A 12,775-nucleotide genomic window follows, 5' to 3' on the forward strand; every position below is an offset into this window, starting at 1 on the left:
CTCTGTCCATGGGATTTCCCAGGCAAGAGTACTGGAGTGGGTTGCCATTCCCTCCTCCAGGGGATTTTCCCCACCCAGGAATCAAACTCCCATCTCCTGTGTCTCCTGCATTGCAGGAGAATTCTTTATCTGCTGAGCCACTGGGGGAGGTAGGGTACTTTTAGAATCTTAAGAGTATTCTAATATCTTTCAAAATTGGCAGTTAAAAGAAAAAAACAACTTGGATTCTATTTGTCTTTATATCAACAGTTGTAAAATATAATGTTTAATATATTTTTTTATGGATGAAAAGGAACCCCAAAGACAAAAGTGTCTAGGGCCCATAAAAGTCACAACGTGGCCTTACTTAGCAACCAGAATATCTGTACTTAAAGGAGAGCACACAAGAAGGTTTTGGAAACAGTACTTGAGCAGTAATTCAATACTATATTCCCTCTGGGTTCAGTCAGGGTTCAGTTAGGGATATGCGATTACTTACTGCATAATAGAATAACGGATATATTGGAGGCATAGGACCACACACTGTCGTGGGAGGCCTGGAGAAAGAAGGTCGGGAAAGTGGGTTTGGAGGCCAGCTCCCCTCAGGACGGGCATGGATGGCAAGGTGGACACTGACCGGGGGTTACGGGAGGCAGCCTTTTGCAGCCGAGGAAGCAGGACACGCGAGCCCAGAGAGGCCTCTGCGGGGCTGTGACCTCTGCATCTTATGGGGCAGGAGGCTGGGGACGGGGTTGCTTTTGCCACCACAGCTGGCTGCTTGGCGGAAGAGTAGGACATGGAGCAAGAAACAGCGAGGCAATCTTGAATTCATCGGTAGGCACTGGACTTGGGACACTGACCACAGCTAACTGGACGCCCTATGATGGGTAACGACTGCTTCCCTCACGCCTTCCAAACCTTAGGCAAAACGCGCCTGTGGCCACTCACCTGAGGCCTCTGAGAAAAGGATTCTGGGAAATGTAGTTCTGGCTTAGCCCCACGGGCTGCGAATCGCTGCACCTCCTGACCTTAAGAAGATGAATCAGTTTCACGTGTTGAATTAATTTCACCGGAGCGGGGCTATGTTGTCCAGGTGAATCCAGTCTTTTCCCTGCTCCTGCCTCACTCACTCACTGAGGGATATGGCAGAGATTGTCCAAACTTCGTGAGCCTCACATTTCGAACATGGAACAGAGACAAGAAGAGCGCGTTCAGCAAAACGTTTCAGGTTTATTGTGAGAACTGAACTAGACAAATAAGATGAGAAGTTTCCACTGCAGCGGTTAGGCACATAGTAAGTGCTAAATAAACGTAACTATTATCTGTCTTCATAAAGTAGGCCACAATTCAAGTGTGTGACTCTAATATAATTGTGAAAACAGTTCTAAATCTACGTCAAGTAATAGTGTTACTTCTTGTCTTAATTAAATCTCAGAGAGAGGCTTATGACTAAAAGAAGAAGTCATTATATGGCTGAGTTTATAACAGCAACCTTGAAAGCCAATAGAAATCAAGGGAATATTGTCGTAATGTGCTGAGAGAAAGTAACTGTCAACATAATACTATCATGAATATAGCAAAATTTCACACAAGAAATTTGCTAGTAAAGAAACTTTTTTTTGAATTTTAAAACTATTTTTAATGAGGCATTAGAGAACCTTTTCATAATGGAAATTCCAAAATATGTACTTTAAATGAAAGGAAAACAATTCTGGAAAGAAAAACTGAAATGTAAGATGAATGGTAAGCACAGATGTAAAATGTAACTGAAGTTAAATTAGAAACACTGCTAAAAACAGTATTACTATAATAGCTTTAGTAACTGATTCCTTCTGGTAGCCTTTACAAGACTCACCTGGGTTTCTGTGACTTGTTTTGAATCTTTGCTGTAGGAACCACCCCCCCAAATTTAGCTGTCTTGGTTTTGTTAGGGCATCAGTCTTACAGAGTTGGGAAGGATTCCAAAATTGACACCTGAATTTGATCCTATGACAGGCATATTATTGAATAAAAGTCAAAATAATGATCATCGATCTAGTACAAGTATAATATCTAAATCAAGGAAGGACTCTATGTTTCAGTATTCTTTTAACCATTATAATTTTTCAGGGACTAGACTCATGTCCACTAGATCCCCACACTGCTCTGGCAGCCTCCAAGCTGATCGGTGAATCTTCTATAAGCCTATTGTTTTTCCTTTCTTCTTTTTCATTCTTTTTTAATGACTGGGTAATATTCTGTTTTTATGTATTCATTATTCATTCATACAGCAATGGACACTCAGGTTACTCCCATATCCTGGCTATTGTGAATTGTAATGCAGTGAACATGGCGGTGCATATATGTTTTTGAGTTAGTGTTTTCGTTGTCTTCAGCTAAATACTCATAAAGTGGAATTGCTGGGTCATATGATAGTTTTAATTTTTTGAGGACCCTCCATACTGTTTTATTGTTTTATTTTTATTTCCACCAGTAGTGCACAGGGATTACCTTTTCTTCCACATCCTCACCAAAACTTACTATTTCTTATCTTTTCAATAATAACCAGGTGTAAGGTCATATCTCATTGTGGTTTTGAGGGACTAGACTTTCAAAGTTTATGCAAATCTGACTACAGCAAGTACTGTTTCTTTTCTCCTGGTATATATTCTTCCCTTTGATAGAGACAGAGCTCTTTATTGTTAATTGATTACAAAGCCATCCAGAGTAGAGATTACAATTTCCAGTCTCCCTGGTAGCCAGCTGCAGCTTTGAGATTAAATGATGAGCAATGAGCTACCTTAAAAGGTAATGGATGCAAGTTCCAAGTGTAAACTTATAAGAGGAAGGACTGTGCTGTCGACTGCCTCTCACACAGTTTTTTAATGACTAAATTGTGAATGTGGCAGTGAGCAGTTTTGGATCCTGAGGAGAGGAAGCCAACCCTAGAGATAGCAGAGGAACAAGAGGGAATGAGCCTGCAGAGTGCTCATTAGTCTGGACTTCCATGCTTTTAAAGTTTAAGTCATTGCTATTTTATATCTGTGATACTATATCATATACTATAGAATATGAACTCAATAATAGAGTGACTATTAAAAAGCACATGTAAAGTTACCAGCACACTGAAATTTTACTGCAAACCTAGCTTTTGTCTTTATATTTTATGAAGACATTAACAAGTATATGCTGTAAATACTTCAGTAATTTTGAAATGATGAGAGCACTAGAGTAAACTGTAGGGGATGTTCTGTGGTAATACTTTTATCCGTAAAGCATGCACCCTCCAGAAAAACCGTGCCTTTAACACTGAATTTTTATGCCTTGTTCAAATAGGTCATTTTAAGTAGCAATAAAGGTAATGTGATATGGTCTTTTTTGGTTTAATTTTAATAAAATTGTAATGCATTCTCACAACCAAGACAACTTATATATCTAATCACTTCATTTTAATGAAAAGAACTTTGACAAAAATTGCTGATTATTTCCTTTGTCTAGACAAAATCACTTTGTAAAACGTAAAGCTAACCTTTTTTTAAAAAATTAAGAGATTATTAAAAGGCATGGTATGTAACCCTACCTTTCATGCAATATTAAATAATTCTATCTTTCTTTCTTTTAGTAATTCATTTGGGATTACAGTGTTTGAGCCACATGTTAAGCTTCATTTCATATATAAATTATTTAGATTCCAGCTTCTTTTAAGAAACTAGTGACTTAAGTTAGATTTACAATAAGAAAATACTGATCTTGCAGACTTAAAAGAGTCAGTTACCAAAAATCTAAAATTTTTATAGCATTAACTTGACACAACTTAATGTTTATATTTCAAAGATTATAAAGTGTGTCAGAATTAACTAAATGATTGTATATCAGGATTTCATTATGTTTTGAGCACAGGATTAGATCTATGCTTTACTTTAGTTTCATAAGAAATATGTAATTGTAGACATTTTAATAAGAAAAGTACCTTTCCTTCTTTTCTAATGTAGATTTTCCTTTAAATCATTATTTATGAACAACAGTTTAGATCATACTATCCCTAAAATTTGAAGGTGAAATCAAAGCTTTCCAGTTTCCTCTGGTTTGGAAGAAAGTAGATATAGATAATAGCATTTGCTCTGTGGTGTTATCGTGTAATAATCATTAAATTTCTCTGTTACAGAATATCCTAAAGAGACATCAAATAATAATCCTAGCATCTTCTACTGTGAGAATAATGGAAATTGACATTGTGAAGTACATGGATAAACGTGAAAGGTGAGAATAGTTTCATCTAAGATATAGTAAAAAAGATAGCATTTCATTTTTCTTTTAAACACTAGAATTTATTTGTTTTAAAAACATGGAAAATACAGAAAAGACAGTTACCCATAATACCACTGTCTAGAGATAACCATCATTAATATCTTGATGTATTTCTATTCTGTTGTTTGTTCTGAATATATGTTTATATAGCTACAACAAACTTAAAACTATTATAATAATAAATTTCATTGTATTCATGCTTTCCTAGACTTATTACTTTTACATAATTTTTTTATTGTGGTATAGTTGCTTTACAATATTGCGTTAGTTTCTGCCATACGATAATGAAGTGATTCAGCTATATATATATATATATATATATATATATATGTATATACACACACACACACACATATATATCCCCTTTCTCTTTTGAGTAGGCTTTTTAATAACTTTATTTAATAAGGTTTTTGTAGTCATTTGCATTCAGAAAGCAATTATTTTTCAGATGTTATTAATAGGAAGCAAGTTGAAGATGGCATTTGAGATATTATTTATTCAATATCTTATTTCATCTTTAAAATTTTTAGTGCAGGAATCATGTGATATTTTGACCCTATTGATGTAAATGAAGTTATTATGCCACCTGTCCTGTTCCCTTGCAAATAAGACATTAAAATTTCTCCAAACACTAATGACTCTTCAGAACATCTTGGCACTTAAATTCTAATGATTCCTAAAACTTTGTAGCCTGTCATAAAGAGGCAGGCATAGATAGGTATGTAAATACATAATCATAATTGAGGAAGTGCTGCTATAGGTAAATATAATATATTTTGGAAACATCTATTATTGCTTACTAAAAATATGTGTGAACCACTCCCCGCACACTTACACACCACTTGAGAATGTTAGGGTATTTGTAAGAGTCACGTACTTGTTTATTTTTCTTACTTGCATTTTTTAATGCTTTTGTGGATGAAAGGTAAATAACCTTTTGAACTTATTTAATTAAATTTTCAACCTTTAATTTCTATTCTGTGAAACATTTGAATAAAGTACTGTACTCCAGTGTTATTTAAGTAACTACAACATAATTATTGCTTATAAATCAAAGATACGGTATAGAACGTACTGAGAAAGTCAATCAGATGCTAGTTTCTTTGGATTGTCCTATAGAAAGTTTGACTGCACTTTTGTGGCATACTCATCTGCCTAGTGACACGAATTTTAGCCCAAGATTCCAGATCTTAAAAAATCAGTGTTCTTTCTGGGTCTGATAACAGTTTATGCATGTGAAAGAGAAATATTTATAAATATGATATTCAAGTTTGACACAGATACTTGTCTTTTTATACTAGCCAAGTAATAAAAATGTGAGATTTTTCAGTTGATCAGTGGTATATACACATTTTATCATAGTTTGATTATACTATGAAATTTTCTATTATATAATTTACCATGTGCTATTTATCTGTTTTTAAATGTTCTTGCTTTCTAATTTCTGCCTAATCACCACATTTGAACATTTGCAAAATGAGCAGTACTGGGATAGTGTTTGCCAGGACAGTTAAAGTCATTCTCAAAATCTGCCCATCACTCCTTCCATTCTAAGAAAACATGACATGTCAGTGGGCAAGCTATTTTATAGTGGTGGAAAGTTTTACGGTGTGTGTTTTACATATTTTAACTAGAAGGTTTCCATGCTATTTTCCCCTGTAAGACTTTCTTGACTGAGTACAAGTGTATTTTTAAGTTCCTTCTGATTATAAATATGACACCAAAGACCCAATGTATATAGAGTGTTAATATTTTACTCATTGATCAAAATGACTTTGACTGTTAAAGGACCTCTCAGTTGACTGGAATCTACATGCTTCATTCGTTGTACATTGGCATCCAGTGCGTCCTACCAGATGTCTAGTAAAGGGAAAAATGAGAAAAGAGAGAGGCACAAAACATAGCCCTACTGATGGGACAGACGAGGTGAGCAGCCTGTGCTACCTCCTCAGTGTGTCACAGAAGGGCTTAGGGCAGTAGCAGCAAGTTGTTTCAAAAAATTTGCAAAGCATGACTTTTGGGGACTCTATGGAATGGCTGGCCATGAACAGAAATTGGCATTAGAGAAGTCTGTCAACAGACAAGGAGATTTCCATTCATCAGCCTGAGATTCAATAATAAAAGGACTCCAAATCCTAGGAGAAAACTGTCAGAAGGCAGACAGACATCTAAGGCTAATTGATGGATAACTCCTAGATGGGTAACTTTGTTGTTTGGTTGCTAGGTCCTGTCTGATGGATAACTTAGGTAGTTACTGAAAGAAGAACTGGGGCTTCCCATGTGGCTCAGTGGTAAGGAGTCTGCCTGCCAATGCAGTTCAATCACTGGGTTGGGAAGATCCCTTGGAGAAGGAAATGACAACCTGCTCCAGTATTCTTGCCTGGGAAACCCCATGGTCAGAAAAGCCTGGCAGGCTACAGTCCATGGGTTTGCAAAGAGTCAGACATGACTTAATGACCAAAAAACAACAAAAGAAGAACTAGGGAACAAGCAAGATTGCAGGAGCCTAATCAATGACCAAAGGCAGTATAATTTATAGTCAGATTGTTGAGGTTTAAACCCTGGTTATTCAGTTTAGTAACTGTGAGATCAGGGCCTGTGATTTAAACTCTTTTTAGCCTTTTGTGAAACCAAGATAATAATAATACCTATTTCATAAGATTATTTTGAAATGAGATGGCAGTAAGTTTCTTGGCTCCATCTCTTACATGTATCAGGCATTCAAGAAATGTTAGCAGTAATTATTGTGACAAGATAATACTTTGGTCTTGTCTCTCTGCCCTTCTCCCTCTCCCTCTCCTTCCTTGACGTAGGCGGGATCTTTGGTGTTGCACCAAAGCCTCAGGACAAATTGCCTTGCTGGGCCAAAAGTAAAAGTCATTTAAAAGATACATCTTTTCTTGCCATTTGATGCCTAAAAGCCTTGGGATGAAGGAATTGGAGAGTTGTTTATGAATGTAAGTAGAGGAGAAAAGGAAAATTTGAAACATCACGAGAAAAGAGAGAAATATTTCCTCTTATCTGACAGTAGGTGCTGCTGCTGCTAAGTCCCTTCAATCGTGTCCAACTCTGTGCGACCCCATAGATGGCAGCCCACCAGCCTCCCCCATCCCTGGGGTTCTCCAGGCAAGAACACTGGAGTGGGTTGCCATTTCCTTCTCCAACGCATGAAAGTGAAAGTGAAGTCGCTCAGTCGTGTCTGACCCTCAGTGACCCCATGGACTGCAGCCTACCAGGCTCCTCTGTCCATGGGATTTTCCAAGCAAGAGTACTGGGGTGGGGTGCCATTGCCTTCTCCGGACAGTAGGTGAGAAGACATCAAAACCAAGGTTGTAAAGAAAGACTATGGATACTGAACAATGAACATGAGAATTCCCAGTTTCTCTGGACAGCATGAGCACTACAAGTAAACCATTAAAACAGTTTCCTCTTCACACTTATCCAGTTTTAGTTGTGATGACTACAGTTCAAATGTTAGTGTGTTAGACTTCCTTTTCCGGGTCATATTTCACCAGGACTTTAAAAAAGAACAGGGCCTTAATAATGGCTTAATTAGAATTTCCCACCTGCCATGTACCAAGGCTTAGAATCCATTCTGATTTGATTATTTTAATACATATTTAAGATGGCTATTTGCTGAGTACTTGGGTTTGTGGATTGTGATTCATATGTTCTACATTATTGTCATTAGCATGCATACGTGAGTAAGGACCAAAGGATTAGGAATGTTATGAGAGTTCTGAAACTTCATATTGAACCTCCTGGTGGCTCGGATGGTAAATAATCTGCCTGCAGTGCAGGAGATTGGGTTCAAATCCTAGCTTGGCAAGATCCCCTGGAGAAAGGAATGGCTACCCACTCCAGTATTCTTGCCTGGAGAATTCCATGGACAGAGGAGCCTGGAAGGCTACAGTCCATGGGGTTGCAAACAGTCAGACACAACTGAGCGACTATCACTTTCCTTTCCATTTTCACATTGTATGCAGCTGGGACTCAATGAATACCCTGTAGCCCAGATAATTTTTGACTTTGGAAATTAGCGTAAGGCTAAGCCCACAGGCAAAAGCACACTAATCAATGTTTTGAGAGGAGGAGAAATGCCGACTAAAGAAATGCCGACTTCCTAAGATCTTTTTAAAAAATTATTTGTTTTTTGTTGCACTGGGTGTTAGGTGCTGTGGGCTGGCTTTGTCAAGCCGTGGAGAGCGGGGGCACCTTCTAGTGCCCTGCGTGGACTTCTCACTGTAGTGGCTTGTCTTGCTGTGGAGCACAGGCTCTGGGTGTGTGGGCTTCAGGAGTCGCAGCACGCAGGCCCAGGAGTTGCAGCTTGAAGGCCTTAGAGTGAGGGCTCAGTCGTGGCGGCACATACTCTTTGTTGTTCCATAGCAGGCGCGATCTTCCTGGACCAGGAACCGAATCCATGTTCCCTGTATTGGCAGACAGATTCTTATCCACTGTACCACCAGGGAAGCCCAAGGTCTTTTAACACATGCTTTAAGGGAACTCTGTTACTTGATGGAGTAAAAGTGCTAGTTTAGTTCTAAAAATTTACCAAAATATTCAGTATTATTTGACACTAATATCAGTTTAATTTACAAAGATGATTTTGTGCTATAGTTACCAATATGAAAATTAACCCAAATAATGTAGCCAGCATGTTTACTTGGAAGTATGTACTAGATGTACTAACCTCTGAAAATGTCAAACTTGTAAAATTTCATTCCCAGTAATTGCTTTGAATGGCCTTTAGGAATATAAACTAAATCTTGCCTAGCCCATGGTTTTATTATATTATTGGATTAATCAAAAGTTGAGGATATCTCCAAGGAGACCAAACAAAAGCAACAAAGATAGTGAAAAGATCAAAATTGAAATTGGAGCCTGTTTAATACCCAAAAGGTGTGGTGCCTCTCAACATAAACACCATCAGTGCTGGAGTCAGGTCACTGGACAGCAAGCTGTTGCAAAGATAGGAGTCCTTAGGCTCTTTAAATGAAGGTCAGGACACTAAAAGGTGAATAAATCAATTCCAGTTGGTAGCTCCCTGCTGCTGAGAGGAAGAAATAAATATCGACTCTGAAAGATCACTAATTCAACTAAATACAAGCCTATAATCAGGGAACACCAAACATACACGAAAATGGAGGACCAGGAGTGAGAGTTAAAAATCAGCGTTATTTCAGGAGCCCCCATTGCCTCAGCTATTAGAATTGTATGAGAGGTAAAACTTAACCTTTACTTTGTTCAGGTTTTAAGATGGGCCGGAGAATTTAATTGACATAAAGTGTATTACCAAGAGATAAACACGAAAATATCAGTTTTATGTGACAGAATGAAAGGAAGATCCAAAGAAGTAATAAAACCTAAATATTTTTTATATTAGTTTGAACAAAAAGAGGCAATTATGAAAAAGTAAGATATATAGGGAGGCTAATTGAAGGTAAGAATTATTTTAGCAAGATCTGTTTGTACAGAATTCTCTAGGTTTTAGCACCCATCAAAGAATGTTTCTTTTCTCCTGATACGGGGAAGCCATTTTTATATGAGGGTTTTATCTCCTATTCTGGGAAGAAAGGGCTTCCTCGGTGGTTCCTTCATAAAGAATCCGCCTGTCAATGCAGGAGACACAGGAGACTCAGGTTCAGTCCCAGGGTTGGGACGATCCCCTGGAAAAGGGCATGGCAACCCACTTACCTGGTAAATCCCATGGACAGAGGAGCCTGATGGGCTACAGTCCACAGGGTCATCAAGGGTTGGACATGACTGAACACATACATGCACACGCCACCAAGAAGAGAGAAAATTAGAATGCTCTTCTTACATGTGCTGTTTTTCAAGTACCTTTCACTGAGAATAATCCTTGTGCCAAAGTGGCATATTTTGTTATGCATCCTTCAGAATCATCATATATAAAATATAAAATAATTATACGTGAAATATTTAGATAAAAACATAAACCATAACATAATAGGAAGGAAGGGCTTTCCAGGTGGCTCAGTGGTAAAGAACCCTCCTGCCAGTGCAGGAGATGCAAGAGTCGCGGGTTCAATCCCTGTGTTGGGAAGATCCCCTAGAGAAGGAATTGGCAACCCATTCCAGTATTCTTGCCTGGAAAATTCCATGGACAGAGGAGACTGGCAGGCTACAGTCCATGGGGTCACAAAGAGTTGGACACAACTGAGCATGCATGCAATAGAAAGGAAAAGCCAACAAACTTTTTGAAATGATTGGGATATCTAGAAGAACCAAAATAAGCTTTAAGAAAGAAAAATATAATTATTGAAATAACTTTAAAAATCAATGTATAGTCAATACTACTCAATGTCAATAGAGTAGACAAAACTAATGAGAGACTGGTGAACTGAAAAACAGATCTGAAGAAATTACAGTATGACACAAAGAAGCAAGGGGATTGAAAAAACAAAAGTGAGCTCTAGCTATTACAGAAGTCCTAGTATATATGTAATTTAAATCCCAGGAGGACAGAATAAATGAAAGAAAGGAAATATCTCAGAAAATGACCACTGGACATTTCTATTACTGCTGAAAATAGAGTAGAAGTAACTAATGTTTAAAACTATTAGAGGGAAACACAAAATGGAAAAAAAATAAAAGCAGATCTTTAAAGATATTAGAGGACAAATTTCAACAATTTGATGGACAGTGTTTGCCAACAGCAATATGGATGTGACAGATCTTAGAATAGTATCTTCAAAATGCAGAGAAAATAAGTGTAAACCTAATTTCTTATAGCTAACCAAATTAATTTTTATTCATTATTCTAGGTCAGTTTCAAGTATTTAATGAATTTTCTACATTTCATGGCATATTTTTATTATTTCTGTACTACATTTTTCTACTTGTATATCTACTTAAACATAATATATAAGTTATATTACATTTTTATTATTGTCAACTGCAACCTCTCTTTTTGTTAGTGTATTTTTGCTGATTTTTAGCCTGAACCTCTAGTTTTAATCTATTCCCTCCTGCTCCCTATCATGACCAGGATCTAATATATTTAATACATAGCCCATATTTGAATATATTTTGGCAAAATGTGAACTAATAGCAAAGATGTGAGTCAATGCAACTTCTACATATTGTTGGTATACACTGGAAATCAATTTGGCACAGTCTTGTAAGGGCAGCTATTCATACACCAAATGATCCAGTAATTCTATTTCTAACCTCCACCCATTGCCTGCCCTCAGAAGATTCTGTATCTCAACCAGTCCAGAAAATATTTATAGCAATGCTATCAAGAATAAAAAGCTAGAAGCATTTAAAAAGCCCACTTATAGGAGAATGAATATTGTAAGCAGTGAAAAATGAACGAGCAGCAACAGTAACAGTTACCAATTTGTGTGAAATTTAGAAACAAGTGTGAAAAGCAAGTCAACAATAGTGACATATACCATAATATTTCAGAGACTTCAAAAATAAAGTCAAAAGTACATATTCGAAGCAAGAGATGCTAGAAATGCTATAGATCTTGATTTGAGTGGTTAGTTCTGAGAGGGAAGTTTGTTTTGTTATTAAGCTTCATAGATTATACATGTATAATATTTGTATATGTCAAATATTACCTGCTGCTGCTGCTGCTAAGTCATGTCAGTCGTGTCCAACTCTGCGACCCCATAGACAGCAGCCCACTAGGCTCCCGTCCCTGGGATTCTCCAGGCAAGAATACTAGAGTAGGTTGCCATTTCCTTCTCCAGTGCGTGAAAGTGAAAAGCAAAAATGAAGTCGCTCAGTCATGTCCCACCCTTCGCGACCCCATGGACCGCAGCCTACCAGGCTCCTCCATCTATGGGATTTTCCAGGCAAGAGTACTGGAGTGGTGTGCCATTGCCTTCTCTGCAAATATTACCTAGTAACATGTTAAAGAACTTGATTTTAAAAGCTGTTTTATAATTTTTAAGAGTTTTATTTATGAAATCAGCATGTGTAGTGCATTTGATTTATTAATTCTGCCTTCATGGATATTTTATCTTTACTAGAAAGGGTTTCATTTTCTGTTGATCAGCTTTATTAAAGTTAATTGAGAATTTACTATCTCGAGCTGTACATTATTTCTGAATAGATAAGTATTGAAAAGTCAATATTTGCGTAACAGGCTGTCCTCTCTGCTTAACTAAGTCTTGGTTGTATGTGCTGTAATGTATCATCCAGACAACCATGTTGTTTTAAATGTTTTCACATTAATTTATGTCTCTGCAGTTTTGTATAGAATATACTTCTCAGATAGATAATTGGAATTTTGTTTTATACGCCTAAACTTGATGAATACTGATTCAGCAGCTCATTGCCTCAAAGTATTTTCAGTATTTAGGATGTCATGATTATGATTTATCTTGTGCAGGTGGTACAGTGGAATCTAATTACATGCTGTGTCTGTTACTCTTTGCTTAAATCATCCAAGAGTAAGGAAAATCATCAGACATACAACGTGTACCTTGCTGTTACTATTTAACTCAAATTTCACAAGCAATTTTTCTGAGTTTGT

At 37.1% G+C, this 12,775-nt stretch overlaps 1 protein-coding gene across 1 annotated transcript in view; it reads left to right on the top strand.

Moving 5' to 3' along the window:
• Nucleotides 1-571: 571 nt before the first annotated feature.
• Nucleotides 572-12,775, top strand: part of DGKB (diacylglycerol kinase beta) — a 1,123,143-nt gene continuing 1,110,939 nt past the window's right edge. Inside the window, exons 1-2 of the mRNA XM_086397581.1 lie at nucleotides 572-1,273; nucleotides 4,124-4,218. The gene's annotated coding sequence lies outside the window, so the exon portion shown is untranslated. The remainder of the gene's footprint in view (nucleotides 1,274-4,123; nucleotides 4,219-12,775) is intronic.

This window comes from Bos grunniens, chromosome 4 (genome assembly GCF_055505025.1).
Source record: "Bos grunniens cultivar Pamir isolate PY7600 chromosome 4, Bosgru_T2T1.0, whole genome shotgun sequence".
Classification (NCBI taxonomy): Eukaryota; Metazoa; Chordata; class Mammalia; order Artiodactyla; family Bovidae; genus Bos; species Bos grunniens.